This window comes from Canis lupus, chromosome 33, assembly GCF_003254725.2.
Source record: "Canis lupus dingo isolate Sandy chromosome 33, ASM325472v2, whole genome shotgun sequence".
In the NCBI taxonomy this organism is placed as follows: Eukaryota; Metazoa; Chordata; class Mammalia; order Carnivora; family Canidae; genus Canis; species Canis lupus.
In genome coordinates this window covers 4,229,320-4,248,143 of record NC_064275.1, presented here as the reverse complement: position 1 = coordinate 4,248,143, position 18,824 = coordinate 4,229,320, and the positions used below count along the sequence as shown (strand labels likewise).

Here is an 18,824-nt window from a genome sequence, read left to right as displayed (position 1 = left end):
AGGAGAGACAATAAAAATTGTAAATGAGTAAACTGAAAAATATGGTAGAAAATACAATGGGAAAAATTAAGGCAGGGAGATGGAAAAGAGGGTTGCGATTTTAAATAGGGTGCCCAGAAAAAGCCTTACTAAGGTGGTGACATTTAAGCAATGTCGTGGCAGTGAGAGAGTGAATGAACCTTGCCAAGAAGAAACAGTTCAAATACCCTTAGTCAGGAGTATAGAGATATATCTTAGGAACAGTATGAATGGGCACGGGAAGCACATAGGTAACAGGACAGAAAAAAAAAAGGACAAAAATAAGCATTTTAAAGCGCTCTAGGGACACCTGGGTGGCTCAGTGGTTGAGCGTCTGCCTTTGACTCAGGTCGTGATCCCAGGTCCTAGAATCGAGTCCCATGTCGGGTTCCCCGCAGCGAGCCTACTTCTCCCTCTGCCTGGGTGTCTCTCTCTGTGTCTCTCATGAATAAATAAATAAAATCTTAAAAAAAATAAAGCACTCTATAAGCATTTTAAGCTTTTAGCTTTTATCCTGAGCTTCATCATTTGATTATCTTCACTTCTACATGTTGACATTGAGCATTCCATTTATTTGCATTGAAAAATTCTGCTTATCCTTTTTTTTTTAAATTTTAATAAAAATCTTTAAGTATCGAAAGAAATTGGCATTGTCAGTATTTACACATCTAATACGGGTAATTCCAAATTATAATTTCAAAGTGTAATTGTATATTATTTGCATAGTAATAGTGATAATTTTCAACAGATTTGAAAAAACATTCTGGTCAATTTATAGCCTTTTTGGGAAAACATGTTAGTCATCATAGTTTCTCATTTTTACCAAAGTAAAATGGAAATAATAAACTGTTTTCTATAGTGATTAAGTATTTTATTTCCTAATACCATACTTCAGTGATTTATAATAAGATTATTTAACACATCCCGTTTGCAGTTTCTTACTTTAATTGGCTGTAGAGAGTCACTTAATCAAGACTGGTTGAATTTCAATTAGCGGTTTCTTTTTTTTTTTTTTTTTTAAAGATTTTATTTATTTATGATAGTCACACAGAGAGAGAGAGAGAGGCAGAGACCCAGGCAGAGGGAGGAGCAGGCTCCATGCAGGGAGCCCGATGTGGGATTCGATCCCGGGTCTCCAGGATCGCGCCCTGGGCCAAAGGCAGGCGCCAAACCGCTGCGCCACCCAGGGATCCCATCAATTAGCGGTTTCAAATAGAATGGCTACTTTCTTCAGTTTACAGGACAGTTATGACATCAACCACTTCCAATATCTACTGTATATTTCTATAAATTTATGTTGTCAAGCAACCTTAAAAACAATCTGCATCTAAAAATTTTGTTTATAAGTTGCTAACTTGAAATTCAGAGCATATTTTCCAGGAGAAATACTAAGTTCCCTTGGAATTGTGGGTATAATCTTGCAAAACACCGCTGATAAACACAGTAGTTATCCAATAATCTCATGAAAATGCATGCAATTACCCATCTCAATGTTTTCCATCTTAGTGATCACGGGTCTTATCTGACTCTTACACTGAATTTAAGGCATACCAGCACTATCATAGCTCATTATAAATATAAGATTTTATTTATTTATTCATGAGAAACACAGAGAGAGAGGCAGAAACACAGGCAGAGGGAGAAGCAGGCTCCTCACAGGGAGCCCAACATGGGACTTGATCCCGGGTCCCCAGGATCACGACCTGGACCGAAGACGGCGCTAAACAGCTGAGCCACCCGGTTGCCCATAGCTCATTTTAAAGGCAAATTAACCATTTAGAATATAAGCAGTGAAACAAGATGCAAATAATAAAGTCTATGAACTACCAAAATCAGTATCCAAAATTCTAAGGATTTAACCGATTAGAGAGCCTCTGAGGTACTCAGCTAAGGATTATTCTGTTTTTAGAAAATTTTCCTTTTTTTTTTTTTTACGATTTTAGAGAATTTTCTAATCAGAACTGATCTTATTTCTCAGGAAATGTATATAATTATGATCTAACTGCATCCTCTACTCTCCCATATTGAAGTACAGAGCTATATTCTCAATAAATTCTGTTTGAATAATTACATTTTAACATTGTCACACTATACCTCTTCATACTAATAAAAAGTAGTAACCATGCTCATTACAATCAATTCTCCCAAAATGAGATTTAATTAAAATGTCAAAAATGGCCTCTTGTGATAAAAAAAAATCTGAAATCATTTCATATGTTTATTTAAAAATATGTTGGGTTTGGCAGAAAAGTATTTATAAAGAAGGAAGGGTCAGGAATGGGAAAAATATAACATACATTCACTGAACAAGGGTCATTTGAACCAAGGGATGAGGAAATGACAAAATATACACAGAGAATGAGAAATGTGGTTCTTCTCCAAGATATTGCATAAAGATTCTAACAAAATGGTGCATCATTTTCTGGGTTAAATTTGTGATATTCAATGGTCTATGTAGTGTTTCTTCTCTCTTTAATTTTTAAAAGAGAAATCAGAATTAGATTTGGATACCCAAATAGTTAAAACAGATCAACATTTAGATTTATTTTGTCATATCCAAAAACACTGAAAGTCACTGAAATTAGATTTTTAAATTTGGATCTGGCTACTTAAAACAAGAATATAAAATCAAAATTGGTATAAGATCTAAAAGACCACCTCTGTAGTCTAAAGGCTGTAGGAGTGACTCCAACTAGCTCATTCCCAACTCTTTACTCTGCCCCTTCCTTGTCTCTCCCACAGAAAACCCAATAAAGGCTCTAGCTCAGGCTTTCCCTTCCCTGACTTCTGTGACTTGACCAAAACTTGTCACCTCCTCTGTGGCCCTGACTGGCACAGGGTTACTTCTTTATTGAGTCCTGTGAATAGAGTAAACTTTGTTTTTCCAAGTCTAGTTCTTGTTTCCTCCAGGGGCCACGTGGACCTTCCCATAACATATCCAACATTAACCTTCTTAGAACAAATAGCTTATGGGGTCATGAGACGGTCTTTCTGACAACCCCTCAGAAGACAACCGATTCTTGCCTAACCAAAAGCTTTCCCTGAGCCAGACACTTTATGTGGCCAAGTTTTTCTCTATGCATCCCATATTAATTCATATATCTACTCCTTGGTCTAAAAAAAAAGATTCATAAAATGACCGTATAACAAACTCTCTCTGTTCTATTCATCCAGGCAGTAAGAGCAGATACGGGTGTAAGATACTCTGTATGTATTACAATAATTAAACAAAGATGGCATTAGATTGAGGCAGCTTTAATGCCTTTGCAAGACTACTTAAGCAAACTGAAACCTAAACTATGGTAAATTCCTATAAATGCTCCAACTTTAAAAAAAAAAACAAAACCTATGTACAATCAATCACAAGAAGCCCAACCAGGCTTTCCCAAATAAGACACCCACTTAAGCTACAATCAAATAATTTCCTTGCTTTGCTTGCACATCTGCTCTTTAAAAGCCGTTTCCCTAGCTCCTGTTTGTGGAGAGTGACCCCTAACCCCTATGGGTTTAACTCTGATTCAAATTGATGCTTATTCAAATGCACTCTTAGAAATTTTAGTATGCCTCAGTTTACCTTTTAATACACATACAACTAGTTTTGCTCTACTGGGCTCTTTTCTACATTATTTGTGAGTTGTTTTATAATATTAGTATTTTAAGTCATATATATAATATGAAAAAAATTAAGCAAGGCGTTAGGATATTTTGAGGTCAGTTCCTATTATATAAAAGCAAGTGGCTGGGCAGCCTGGGTGGCTCAGCGGTTTAGCGCCACCTTCAGCCCAGGGTGTGATCCTGGAGACCTGAGATCGAGCCCCACATCGGGCTCACTGCATGGAGCCTGCTTCTCTGACTGCCTGTGTCTCTGCCTCTCTCTCTCTCTGTGTCTCTCATGAATAAACAAATAAAATCTTAAAAAATAAATAAATAAAAGCAAGTAGCTGATAGAACTGACCAACTTAATTTCTATTTTTTTTAAGATTTTATTTATTTATATGAGAGAAGGAGCCTATGAACTCCTGGATGCATGCAAGTGGTGGGGAGGTGCAGAGGGAGAAGCAGGTTCCTGACTGAGCAGGGAGCCCCATGTGCGGCATAATATCAGGACCCAGGGATCATCACCTGAGCCAAGGGACTGACAGGGAGCCCACATGGGGTCAATCCCGGGACCTAGGGATCATGACCTGAGCCGAAGGCAGACACTTAACTGACTGACCCACCCAGGTATTAGGCTTGACCAACTTAATTTCAATTGCAGAACTAAAGATAGTTTTGATTATTTCATTGTACAATTTCTCCAGTTACAAGTATTGTGTACATCTAAATATTTTACACTACAGAATGCTATGCGTGTGTTTGTTTTAAAGGAACTTTTACACCTTGGAAACACGTGGTACAGAATTAAAGTTACCAAAAGTTTGTGTATATGACTGAATGCTTTATGGCACCTAAGAATATTTCTCCACTGATGGATGTCTTAGGCAGCTAGTTTAAAGTGAATGCTTCTTAGAAGTGACAGGAAATCTAAAGAGCTATGAGCAGTACTTAATCCATTTATGCCTTAGGTTCTCTAAAAACTCGTCTCCACCCACACAACGAGAATTTTTGTTACCATAGCAAGCTAAATAAACTAGGCCAAAAAGCTGGATTCCTTTTGGGCATAGAAAATTAGAACAGGGAAATTAATTCTTAATGCAACCAGCAGTCATTGTGAATCAGATTTCTTTCTTTTTTCGGAGAACAAAATAAGGCAATCAAATAGCCTTTCTAGGCAAGAATATTCAGACAATTTGCTGGTAAATTGACCCAAACTTCTAAACTGCAGATGTAAATCTTTCGAATTTATACTTTCTTCTCTCTGAAAATCTTTGGAATTCATCAGGAATATAAACATTTATTGCAAAAATAAATGTTAAAAATTTTAAATAAAAAGTCTTTCTCAGCATAGAAAGGGCTGTTGGTAAGTGAATTGTAATTTCAAATAGCAGTAATAAATTCTGATTACTTACTCAAAAACCACAGTTCAAGAAAACTTATAGGAAAAAAACAGAATTACCTCATACTAACATGCTCATCTTTAATCTCCAGACTGAAAATGGAGCGGGGGGGGGGGGGGGGGGGTCATATCCTAGATAACTTAGGACGCTAGACAGCTTCAGGGCTGGTCTGCTTTATGGAAAAAAGAAAAAATCAGTAAAAACCAAAGTTAAATATGCTGACAGTAGGGACTAGGGAAGTAAGCACTCTAATAACATTGAAGAATGAGATAGCTATAAAAAAAATTGGGGGTTTCACCTTTAGCCTGTGTTTCCTAAATGAGTAAGTACTGATTTATATGCATGTGAAACTGTTTTTCTCCCTTCCCTTCTCTCTCTGCCTTGAAAAAAAAATCACATACTACAATACCACTAGATATTCTAATATTAAAAATTACTAAGTCTTAAATTTATTTTTGTCTCCATTTATAATAGATCACAGCTATAAACTAAATGGGAAATAAACATGGTGAAAAATATTTTTTCTTGTTTTATTTCTTTAAAATGTGGTTTTAATAAATATATAAAGAGAAGATATACAAAAAATAGAAAATAACAAAAGATCATTTCAGGAGGAGGGGCAAGATGGCGGAAGAGGAGGGTCCCCAAATCACCTGTCCCCACCAAATTACCTAGATAACCTTCAACTTATCCTGAAAATCTACGAATTCAGCCTGAGATTTAAAGAGAGACCAGCTGGAACGCTACAGGGAGAAGAGGTCGCGCTTCTATCAAGGTAGGAAGACGGGGACAAAGAAATAAAGACACAAAAGGCCTCCAAGGAGGAGGGGCCCCGGGAGGAGCCGGGCTGAGGCCGGGGCGAGGGTCCCCAGGACAGGAGAGCCCCATCCCGGAGACGCAGGAGCTGCACCGACCTTCCCGGGGGAAAGAGGCTCAGGGAGGTGGAGCAGGATCCTGTGGGCTCAGGGGACACTAACAGGCACCTGCGCCCCGGGGGAGTGCGCCGAGCTCCCTAAGGGCTGCAGTGCGCACGGGGGACCCGGAGCAGCTCGGGGGGGCTCGGGGGCGGCTGCGCGGAGGGGGCTGCGGGGGGGAGCAGCTCGGGGGGCTCGGGGGCGGCTCCGCGGAGGGGCCTGCGGGGCGGGAGCAGCTCGGGGGGCTCGGGGGCGGCTCCGCCGAGGGGGCTGCGGGGGGGAGCAGCTCGGGGGGGCTCGGGGGCGGCTCCGCGGAGGGGGCTGCGGGGGGGAGCAGCTTGAGGGGAGCTGGGGGGCGGCTCCGCGGAGGGGGCTGCGGGGCACAGAGCAGCTGGGGGGGGCTCGGGGGCGGCTCCGCGGAGGAGGCTGCGGGGGCGGCTCCGCGGAGGGGCTGCGGGGCGGGAGCAGCTGGGGGAGGGGGGGCTCAGGCGGAGGAAGAGGCTCTGCGGAGGGGCTGCGGGGCGGGAGCGCGAATCCAACAGCGCAGGTCCCCGAGCACAGGGCACCAGGACAAAGCCCAGGATCCGGCCTCCCCCCGGACAGGCAGAGGCCGGGAGGGCCCAGGACAGCAAGGACGCTCCTGCCCCGAGCTGAGATCAGCGGCACCGCACTGGAGCCTCCAGGCCCTGCAGACAGAGCTCCGGAGCTACTCTGGGAGCTGAATGCAGGGCTCCAGAGCTGGCCCCACCACTGGGGTTGTTCCTCCTGGGGCCTCACGGGGTAAACAACCCCCACTGAGCCCTGCACCAGGCAGGGGCAGAGCAGCTCCCCCAACTGCTAACAGCTGAGAATCAGCACAACAGGCCCCTCCCCCAGAAGACTAGCTAGACAGACATGTTCCAGGGGAAGTCAAGGGACTTAAAGTACACAGAATCAGAAGATACTCCCCGTGGTTTTTTCTTTTTTTCTTTTTGATTTCTGATTGCTTGCCCCACCCTTTTTTTTCCCCTCTCTTTTTCTTTCTCTTTTTCTTCTCTTTTTTCCTTTTTTTCTTTTTTTTCTCTTTTCTTTCTTTCTCTTTTTCTCCTTTTCCCAATACAACTTGTTTTTGGCCACTCGGCACTGATCAAAATGACTAGAAGGAAAACCTCACCTCAAAAGAAAGAATCAGAAACAGTCCTCTCTCCCACAGAGTTACAAAATCTGGATTACAATTCAATGTCAGAAAGCCAATTCAGAAGCACTATTACACGCTACTGGTGGCTCTAGAAAACAGCATAAAAGGCTCAAGAGACTTCATGACTACAGAATTTAGATCCAATCAGGCTGAAATTAAAAATCAGTTGAATGAGATGCAATCCAAATTAGAAGTCCTAACAACAAGGGTTAACGAGGTGGAAGAACAAGTGAGTGACATAGAAGACAAGTTGATGGCAAAGAGGGAAACTGAGGAAAAAAGAGACAGACAATTAAAAGACCATGAAGACAGATTAAGGGAAATAAACGACGGCCTGAGGAAGAAAAACTTATGTTTAATTGGGGTTCCCGAGGGCGCCGAAAGGGACAGAGGGCCAGAATATGTATTTGAGCAAATCATAGCTGAAAACTTTCCTAATCTGGGAAGGGACACAGGCATTCAGATCCAGGAAATAGAGAGATCCCCCCACTAAAATCAATAAAATGATTTTATGAGAAAGGAGAGATCACTGCCAACACCAAGGAAATACAAACGATTTTAAAAACATATTATGAACAGCTATACGCCAATCAACTAGGCAATCTAGAAGAAATGGATGCATTCCTGGAAAGCCACAAACTACCAAAACTGGAACAGGAAGAAATAGAAAACCTGAACAGGCCAATAACCAGGGAGGAAATTGAAGCAGTCATCAAAAACCTCCCAAGACACAAAAGTCCAGGGCCAGATGGCTTCCCAGGGGGAATTCTATCAAACGTTTAAAGAAGAAACCATACCTATCCTACTAAAGCTGTTTGGAAAGATAGAAAGAGATGGAGTACTTCCAAATTCGTTCCATGAGGCCAGCATCACCTTAATTCCAAAACCAGACAAAGACCCCACCAAAAAGGAGAATTACAGACCAATATCCCTGATGAACATGGATAAAAATTCTCAACAAGATACTAACCAATAGGATACAACAATACATTAAGAAGATTATTCACCTTGACCAAGTGGGATTTATCCCCGGGATGCAAAGCTGGTTCAACACTCGTAAAACAATCAATGTGATTCATCATATCAGCAAGAGAACAAACAAGAACCATATGCTCCTCTCAAGAGATGCAGAGAAAGCATTTGACAAAATAGAGCATCCATTCCTGATCAAAACTCTTCAGAGTGTAGGGATAGTGGGAACATTCCTCAACATCTTAAAAGCCATCTATGAAAAGCCCACAGCAAATATCATTCTCAATGGGGAAGCACTGGGAGCCTTTCCCCTAAGATCAGGAACAAGACAGGGATGTCCACTCTCACCACTGCTATTCAACATAGTACTGGAAGTCCTAGCCTCAGCAATCAGACAACAAAAAGACATTAAAGGCATTCAAATTGGCAAAGAAGAAGTCAAACTCTCCCTCTTCGCCGATGACATGATACTCTACATAGAAAACCCAAAAGCCTCCACCCCAAGATTGCTAGAACTCATACAGCAATTCGGTAGTGTGGCAGGATACAAAATCAACGCCCAGAAATCAATGGCATTTCTATACACTAACAATGAGACTGAAGAGAAATTAAGGAGTCAATCCCATTTACAATTGCACCCAAAAGTATAAGATATCTAAGAATAAACCTAACCAAAGAGGTAAAGGATCTATACCCTCAAAACTATAGAACACTTCTGAAAGAAATTGAGGAAGACACAAAGAGATGGAAAAATATTCCATGCTCATGGATTGGCAGAATTAATATTGTGAAAATGTCAATGTTACCCAGGGCAATTTACACATTTAATGCAATCCCTATCAAAATACCATGGACTTCCTTCAGAGAGTTAAAACAAATTATTTTTAGATTTGTGTGGAATCAGAAAAGACCCCGAATAGCCGGGGGAATTTTAAAAAAGAAAACCATAACTGGGGGCATCACAATGCCAGATTTCAGGTTGTACTACAAAGCTGTGGTCATCAAGACAGTGTGGTACTGGCACAAAAACAGACACATAGATCAATGGAACAGAATAGAGAACCCAGAAGTGGACCCTGAACTTTATGGTCAACTAATATTCGATAAAGGAGGAAAGACTATCTATTGGAAGAAAGACAGTCTCTTCAATAAATGGTGCTGGGAAAATTGGACATCCACATGCAGAAGAATGAAACTAGACCACTCTCTTTCACCATACACAAAGATAAACTCAAAATGGATGAAAGATCTAAATGTGAGACAAGATTCCATCAAAATCCTAGAGGAGAACACAGGCAACACCCTTTTTGAACTCGGCCACAGTAACTTCTTGCAAGATACATCCAGGAAGGCAAAAGAAACAAAAGCAAAAATGAACTATTGGGACTTCATCAAGATAGGAAGCTTTTGCACAGCAAGGGATACAGTCAACAAAACTAAAAGACAACCTACAGAATGGAGAAGATATTTGCAAATGACGTATCAGATAAAGGGCTAGTTTCCAAGATCTATAAAGAACTTATTAAACTCAACACCAAAGAAACAAACAATCCAATCATGAAATGGGCAAAAGACATGAAGAAAAATCTCACAGAGGAAGACATAGACATGGCCAACATGCACATGAGAAAATGCTCTTCATCACTTTCCATCAGGGAAATACAAATCAAAACCACAATGAGATACCGCTTCACACCAGTGAGAATGGGGAAAATTAACAAGGCAGGAAACCACAAATGTTGGAGAGGATGCGGAGAAAAGGGAACCCTCTTACACTCTTGGTGGGAATGTGAACTGGTGCAGCCACTCTGGAAAACTGTGTGGAGGTTCCTCAACAAGTCAAAAATAGACCTGCCCTATTACCCAGCAGTTGCACTGTTGGGGATTTACCCCAAAGATACAGATGCAATGAAACGCCGGGACACCTGCACCCCTATGTTTATAGCAGCAATGTCCACAATAGCCAAACTGTGGAAGGAGCCTCGGTGTCCATCGAAAGATGAATGGATAAAGAAAATGTGGTTTATGTATACAATGGAATATTCCTCAGCCATTAGAAACGACAAATACCCACCATTTGCTTCAACGTGGATGGAACTGGAGGGTATTATGCTGAGTGAAGTAAGTCAATCAGAGAAGGACAAACATTATATGTTCTCATTCATTTGGGGAATATAAATAATAGTGAAAGGGAATAGAAGGGAAGGGAGAAGAAATGTGTGGGAAATATCAGAAAGGGAGACAGAACATAAAGACTCCTAACTCTGGGAAACGAACTAGAGGTGGTGGAAGGGGAGGAGGGCAGGGGGTGGGGGTGAATGGGTGACGGGCACTGAGGGGGGCACTTGACGGGATGAGCTTGGGTGTTATTTTGTATGTTGGTAAATTGAACACCAATAAAAAATAAATTTATTAAAAAAAAGATCATTTCAAAGATATAGAGTCAAAAAAGCAAAGGCCTTAAAGTTAGCTATCATTAATTAATTGATTAATTAATAAAGCAATGAGATAGCTTATTATTCAGACTTCTTCCAAAGGTAAAAGAAAAATAATCTAAAGATAGATTAAAGTAAAAAAAAAAGAAACAAGAATAAAATAATGATAAACCTATAATTCTTTCATGTATGCCTTGTTACCAAGTGTTTTGTAGTATGTGGCTGTAACTAATTATCTCTCAGGATTGAACTAAATTTAAATGAGAAAGGGATACAAGGGAAGAGAACCTTCAGCATCATTCTAAGAATGATAAAAATAGAAGAACTGAGAATGAAGAAAAGCTTTCATTTGGTAAAATGGCACATATTTGATTTGTTCCAAGCATTCTACTTCTTACCTTAGGTAATCCAAATAAACTAAAGTTTCTGAATGCACATAGGCATCTCATTATGTAACGTTGTAGTGGCTTAATTTTTAAATCATAAGCATCTAAAATTCTCAATCAAAGAAAAGCTTGTTAAAGGGGCCTTCTTATTCTAATGTGATATTTTCCTCAAAACCACTTAAATATTCACTTTGAGTCAATATACTGACATAAACTTAGAAAATTAGTGCCCTGAATACTGCTGCTAGGCATGTAGTTAATAACATAAATCTGTTTTTGCAGCAGAAAAGTGAAGGCTCTGCATTTAAATGATAACTACTTTCAGAGAATAAAACAAGAAACAAAATGTATCATGTGCAGATACATTTCTATTTCACTTTGGGCAAACATAAAACTTTTTTATTAGCACTACAAAGATATTTAATAAAAAAAAGTACGAACTCAATGGCATGTCTAGAAGACAACTGCTGAGACTAAGTAAGTTTTATAAATAAATTTATTACTTTTGGTGCATTTGTCCTATTAACAGGATCAAAATATTATAGGAAAAAGGATAATTTCCATTAAGAAGAAATGATTCTTCCCATAAAAAATTTTCATATGAAGATTAAAAATTCTTACAGTCTATCTTCTGAATGTCTGAAAGCCTTAACTGGTATAAAAAGTTGAGATTTTTTCCTTTGAACAATGAAGATGCTATTAGTAGGATTTCTACAATAAAGATATGGTAAATATTCATCTTAATTACTCTGTCTTATGTTCAATAATACATGAATACCTTGCTTGTTTCTAGAGAACTTTGTAAATATAGAAAATCCTGGTTTATGGATGAGGATACTGACTTAAAGGTGGGAGTTGATTTCTTGAGTTTACAAAGAAAACAGAAGTGTCAATACCACAAGTATCTGAAAAGACCTATCGGTCCCTGTAGTCTTTGAACTAAAATAAATTTAAGTAGCTTGTAATATCCATCAGGGGAGGCACTTTGTTTTATTCATCACTCTATCCTTAGTACCAGGGGGATACAACACCAGGATCACAGTAGGTTCTATGTATTTGTTGAATACACACATGAATATTAGAAGGCTTTAATTCTAAACCAATTCTGAATGCTTCCACTAATGGGAGATTACTTCTTAAATCAGGATTCTAAATATCACACATTGTTCAGAAATATATACACTTTGAGCAATCTCCTAAACTAGTCATCTTATTTTAGAGCTTTCATAATGACTTAGCTGAACATAAAAATATCAGATGACTTAACTGAAGCCTGCAAACATCAGATGACACAGCCAGAATTATGCTAGTGAACGAGATTTTAAGTTAGGATGAAGAAATGGTATCAGGGATATATGTCTACAAAAGAAGAGAGAATGAACTCAGCAGGTGAAATAATACTGAGGCTGCTTGGAAGGTATTCTTCAATAGAGAAAGACTGTTATATAAAAAGGATTACTTACTGAAACAGTCAGATCATCTATCATTGCTCTAATTACTAATAAAGTCTTAGAGCCCTGATTCTGATTAACTTCCTACTTTAAGTAAAAGGTATAGTATTTAAGTATGTTAAATTATAAATTGGTAGTTTTTACAAACATAAAGTATGAAATAAATGAATATTCAAATTGTACATGTTAATGCAACTTGGTAGAAGAAACTTCCAAGAGAGTGGTATTCTATACACATTAAAGAAGAAAATGACTAGTGAAAGAGAAAGTATTTAAGCATATCAAACGCTGCTGAAAGGTCCAGGACAATAAAGAGAGCCCAATATCTACTGGATTTGTTAACAGAGAAGTTATTGCAGCTATGACAAGAAAAGGTTTGGTGTAATGCCAATGTGGGCAGAAGCACAATCTTCATGAAGAAATCTGGAGAAAAGTGCTTTCTTATTATAGACATGTAATGTGCAAAATATATTTGTAGAGATTATTCCAAAGTAAGAAGATGATTCTGTACATATCTTCTTAGTTTATGTTCTAGTCCATATGTTGTTTAACACTTCATAAAAATACCGATTTTGACTTGTTTTGTCAAAATACATTAGATCTCCACAATTCAATTAAAAATCTGACTCTACCCAGGACTACATTTCCATGGGAATGGTTCCTGGTAGGTCAAAACTTGACATCAAACTCATACATACAAAACTATGTTTAATAATCATCAGCCATTCCAATGGCCTTAAACATATTTCTTTCCACTAATTAATTGACTTAAAGATATAAATTACATCTGCCATATATGAATGTCTGACTTGAATAAATTATAATAGATTACATCATTAATTTTGCATATTTATATTCAATGATTCTTAAACATAGCATATAAGTACATATACAGTGGGAAAAGTATGAAAGCACAGGCACTATTCTTTTCTAATAACTCTGTGGGACTGGTTTTAAGTTATTAAAAAATTATTTTAGAATAACAAATTAGTGGTAACTAGAAGGAAAGTTTTACACTGCTGCGTCAAGTTGAGAATTTTCCCCTTATTTTAATTTCCCAAATTATTAATGATGTACAGTTTAGATGTATTATATTCTTTCTGTAAAACTATTTAAAAGAACTTCATGCTTTTATATAGGATCTGACACAATCATTACTGTGCAATAAGCCAGACAGTGTAATAAACTTACCCTGTTATTTCAAACAAACTTTAGAAAAAGTTCCATTAATCTTTTCTTAGGAAAAATTTTAAAAAGTCAATTATTATTTGAAACTAACTAAATAACCATGTTTAATAACCATTCACCTTGCAAACTTAAGGAAAAAACTATCCCTGAATATTACATATTATATTCTACAGAACAATAAACTAAAATTGCTGTTAGCATAGTAATAAAACTTATGATGCATCACATAGAATTTTAAGGTCATGTAGGGAACATAAATCTTTCAGCTCTGAAATATATTATATGGACCTAATGAAGGCAGGTACTTCTGTACTTAGGTGCTTTGTAAAAGACAAAAATAATTGGATGTTAATTATCATGTATATTTCTGATTAATCCAATATTTTTAAGAAAGAGAAAAACATTAGAGTATTATCAGTAAATATTTCTGAAATATTATATATAGTTACACTCTTAAAACACATTTAAATATACACATCTGTGTTTGCTCATTTTATATTTTCTTTGTGAAAATATATAATTCATAAACTCAAGCAAAACACTGCATATTTCCTAAGTAGATAAAAATCAAAAGTACATAGAACTAAACTAGGTGCTACAATTACTTAAGTATATATGATTTCCACAATTAAAAGCTTACATTCAAAGTTACTATAATGTCAAAAAACAAACAAATAAAAACAAAGTTGATATAATCTCTAACATTTATTTTCAAATCCTTTAGGATCTAACATATACTAAAGATAGTTAATATTTAGGGTAATAATCTAAAGTAAATGCAACAGTTTATAAGTCAATAGAAAATAATCAAGGAACATATTTGTCTGAGAAAATAGAAATATACTAAAGTACAAGAAAAAAAATCCAGGAAAAGGAGTCATAAGGGAGTGAAAAGAAAAAAATCATAAACCAACATATAAATAGAAGGTATATGATAGCTCCCGATAGAAGACAAAATATACATGTCAATTATCAAACAGTAATTGTTAAATAGCCACTTTTAAAAAATAAAGACTCCTGGATTTTATAATAAACAAAATCTAACTGCAATCTACAGTCACACTTTCAAATTTCCTTCTTTGAAAATTTGAATTAATTAATTAAATTAATTTCTTTGTTTAGAGTGTTCAGCCCTACTCTGTTACCTCTGTTTCCAAACTTATATGCAAAAATCTGTAAAAGTGCTTGGCAAAACAAAGAATCCTCCAATAACTAAAACACAAAGACACGCACAGGAAAGAATAACTGTCACACAACTGCATGTTGCTAATAAGAGTAACAACTAATATAAAATAACTCCAAAAAATTAGGGTCTTCCTAAAAAAAAAGTAAGGACTTCCTAAAAAATATATATATATATATTGGCATGATGGGTACCAATCATGAAAAACTTGGTAATGTATTTAAGAATCCTAAGAAGGTAAGGACTAGCAATTCCACTTCTAGGATTTTATCATAAGGCTTAAAAAATAACTGTGAAATAGTAAAATGAAAGAATGCCACTTAATCATTAAGACTCATTTTGAAAAGAACACTAAATGACTTAGAAAAATATCCATGATATATTAAGTGGAAAAGTTGAATAATAAAACAAGTTAACTAGGCTGGAAGATGGGGGTGGAGCAGGTTAGTAGACTCACCCTGATCCATGAATACAAGTAGATAAATATCAAATCATCCTAAATAACCCAGAAATAGACTTCATGACTGGCAGAACGAACTCCACAACTAAAGGCAGAAAAGAAGCCACATCCAAGAAAGAAGGAAGTGTGGAAGCAATTTGGGAGAGAAAGCCGCTGTGGTGGGGAGGAAGCTGTGGTTGCAGCGAAGGGTAAGAAACACACATCAGGTGAACATGCAGGGAAAATGAATCCCCGTAACAACTGGCTTGCAAAATGAGAAGGACCAAATTTCCTAAGTTCTGGGGACTCGCAGGGCTTACAGCCTGGAGTTTTCTGTTTTCTTTTGTTTTGAAAGGTTTTATTTATTTATTCACAAGTAACTCAGAGAGAGAGGCAGAGACCCAGGCAGAGGGAGAAGCAGGCTCCATGCAGGGAGCCTGATGTAGGACTTGAACCTAGAACTCTGGGGTCACACCCTGGGCGGAAGGCAGGCGCTCAACCACTGAGCCACCCAGGCATCCCACAGCCTGGAGTTTTAAAGGTCAGTGAGTTGACTGGGATCCAGCCTGGAGCACGTTGTACTGCTCTTGAAGAAAAGGCAGACAAATACTCCACGGACAAAGGGCACAGAAATGGTGATCTGAAGTGCACCTGGGGCCCAGAGTGAGTACGTTATTCACTCTTTTCAGATAGCATCCCAGAGATACAGGTCCACTGAGAGACGTCTCAAGGAACAGAGAGACTGGCCCATGCCATTAGCCTCCCCTACTCTCTACATAAGCATATAGTCACCAGCCCAGCAATGACACTTCCCACCTAACTTGCTTACACTAAGCAACACTCCCCCACAATCTGAAGAACTGCCCCTCCCAGTCATGCCTGCCTCAGTCCCAGCATGGCAGGTTCCCTCCAGCAGAAGACCTGACCAAACCCCTGCTCACACTGTCTCCCCACCTGGGAGTATTGCAGTTTCCATCCCAGTGGCAATGCTGATAGGTCTTATTTCACAAACAGATCAGAGTACACCTGGTTAAAACATGTCACATTCAGATGCACCTGAGTGGCTCATTCGGTTAAGTCTCTGACTCTTGGTTTTGGCTCAGGGCACGGTATCATGGTCATGAGATCTAACCCCACATTGGGCTCACACTCAGCATGGTGTCTGCTTGGGATTCTCTCCCCCTCTTCCTCTTCTTGTCTCCTGCTCTCTCATTCTCCCTCTAAAATGAATAAATAAATAAATAAATCTTAAAAAACAAACAAAAAACATGTCACATTCAGGCCAGGGAACAGACATTCTATACAACAGGCAAAGACAGCCTCTATAGATGACTGGCCTGAAGGATAAAGCATCTAGGACAAACAGCAGTGGACAAGCGACACACATTGGAGACACTCGGAAGTGCCAGGCTCTGAAGAACAGGGACTCTACACAGCAGAGCACTACAGAACCTCTTCTTCATAAGGCCATTACCCTCAAGAACAGGAGATGTAGCTGACTTTCCTAACACACACAAAAGGCAGAGTGACTTTGAAAAAATGAGAAGACAGGAAAATTTATTCCAAATGAATGAATGGAATAAGGCCAGAGATCTAAGTGAAAGAGATGTAAGTTACATCCCTGATGGGAGTATTTAAAGCAACAATCATAATGAACTCACAGAACTTGAGAAAATAGTAGAAGGTATCAGTGAGACCCTTAACACAGAGATCAGGAACAATATAATATAGCAATAAAGGGCTCAACAATGAAATGAGAAACACACCGGATGTGATGAACAGCAGTCTGGAAGAAGTAGAGGAATGGATTAATGACCCAGAGGACAGAGTAATGGAAGGGAATCAAACTAGAGAGAAAAAAAGAAATATGCAAAATGAGAATAGGCTTAGACAACTCAGTGACTCCATCAAGTATTCATATTATAGGGGTCTCAGAAGAAGAACAGTAAGAGAAAAGGGGGTAGAAAATTTATTTGAAGATGGGGCATCCTGGGTGGCTCAGTGGTTTAGTGCTGCCTTCAGCCCAGAGTGTGATCCTGGAGACCTGGGATCGAGTGCCAGGTCGGGCTCCCTCCGTGGAGCCTGCTTCTCCTTCTGCCTTTGTCTCTGCCTCTCTGTCTCTCTCTGTCCTTAAAAAAAAGAAAATTTATTTGAAGAAATAATGGCTGAAACTTCCCTAATCTGGGAAAGGAAACAGATATCCAAAGCAGGAGGCACAGAGAATTCTCATCAAAATCAACAAAAGCAGATCTACACTAAGATATATTTTAATTAAATTGGCAAAACATAGAAAAAAATTTTAAAGTAGCAAGACAAAAGAAGACAATAATTTACATAAGAAAACTTATGAGACTAGCAGATTTTTCAGAAGGGAGTGGCATGATGTCTTCAATGTGCTGAATGAGAAAAATATGTAGCCAAGAATACTCTACCCATCAAAACTATCATTCAGAATAGACGGAGAAATGAAGGGCAGCCCAGGTGGCTCGGTGGTTTAGTGCTACCTTCAGTCCAGGGTGTGATCCCGGAGACTTGGGATTGAGTCCCACATCAGGCTCCCTGCACTGGGCCTGCTTCTCCCTCTGCCTATGTCTCTGCCTCTGTCTCTGTGTCTCTCATCAATAAATAAATAAAATCTTTAAAAAAAAAAAAAAAAAAGGAGAGGGCAGCCCCAGTAGCCCAGTGGTTTAGCACTGCCTTCAGCCCAGGGCATGATCCTGGAGACCTGGGATTGAGTCCCACCTCGGGCTCCCTGCATGGAGCCTGCTTCTCCTGCCTATGTCTCTGCCTTTCTCTCTGTGTATCTGTCATGAATAAATAAAATAAAATCTTTAAAAATAAAAGGGAGAAATGAAGTTTCCCAGACAAATGAAAACTAAAGAAGTTAATGACCACTAAATCTTCCCTGCAAGAAATACAAGAAATATTAAAGGAGACTCTTTAAATGGAAAGGAGAGACCGATAGTGACAGTATAAAGGTAGGAAACACAAAAGCAATAAAAATGAATATTTCAATTAAAAAATCAGTAAAGGAATTTCACAAAATAAAAGGATGTAAAATATAACTACACATACCTAAAATGTAAGGAAGAGATGAGTAAAGAATGGGCTCAAATTTAAATGATCATCAACTCAATATAGACTGCTATCTGCAGAACAGGTTATACACAAACCTAATGATAACCATACATAAAAAATCACTAATAAATATAATACAAAGAATAAAGAGAAAGAAATCCAAATATATCATTAAAGAAAATCAGCAAACAGTGAAAGAGAAAGACAACAAAGGATCAGAGAATATATTCAAGAATGACCACAGGGATCCCTGGGTGGTGCAGCGGTTTGGCACCTGCCTTTGGCCCAGGGCGCGATCCTGGAGACCCGGGATCGAATCCCACATCGGGCTCCCAGTGCAGGGAGCCTGCTTCTCCCTCTGCCTATGTCTCTGCCTCTCTCTCTCTCTGTGTGACTATCATAAATAAATAAAAATTAAAAAAAAAAGAATGACCACAAAACAATAAAATGGCAATAAATACATATCTACCAATAATTACTTTGAATGTAAATGGACTAAAAGCTCCAATCAAAAGACACAGAGTGACCAAATGGGTAGAAAACATGACTCATCTTCATTCTGCCTCCAGAAGAATCATTTTATACC

The 18,824-nt window shown here is 38.6% G+C and overlaps 1 protein-coding gene across 23 annotated transcripts in view; it reads right to left on the bottom strand.

The window, feature by feature from the left end:
* The window catches only part of EPHA6 (EPH receptor A6), an 880,674-nt gene that overhangs the window by 685,546 nt on the left and 176,304 nt on the right, over positions 1-18,824 (bottom strand). The window lies entirely within an intron of this gene.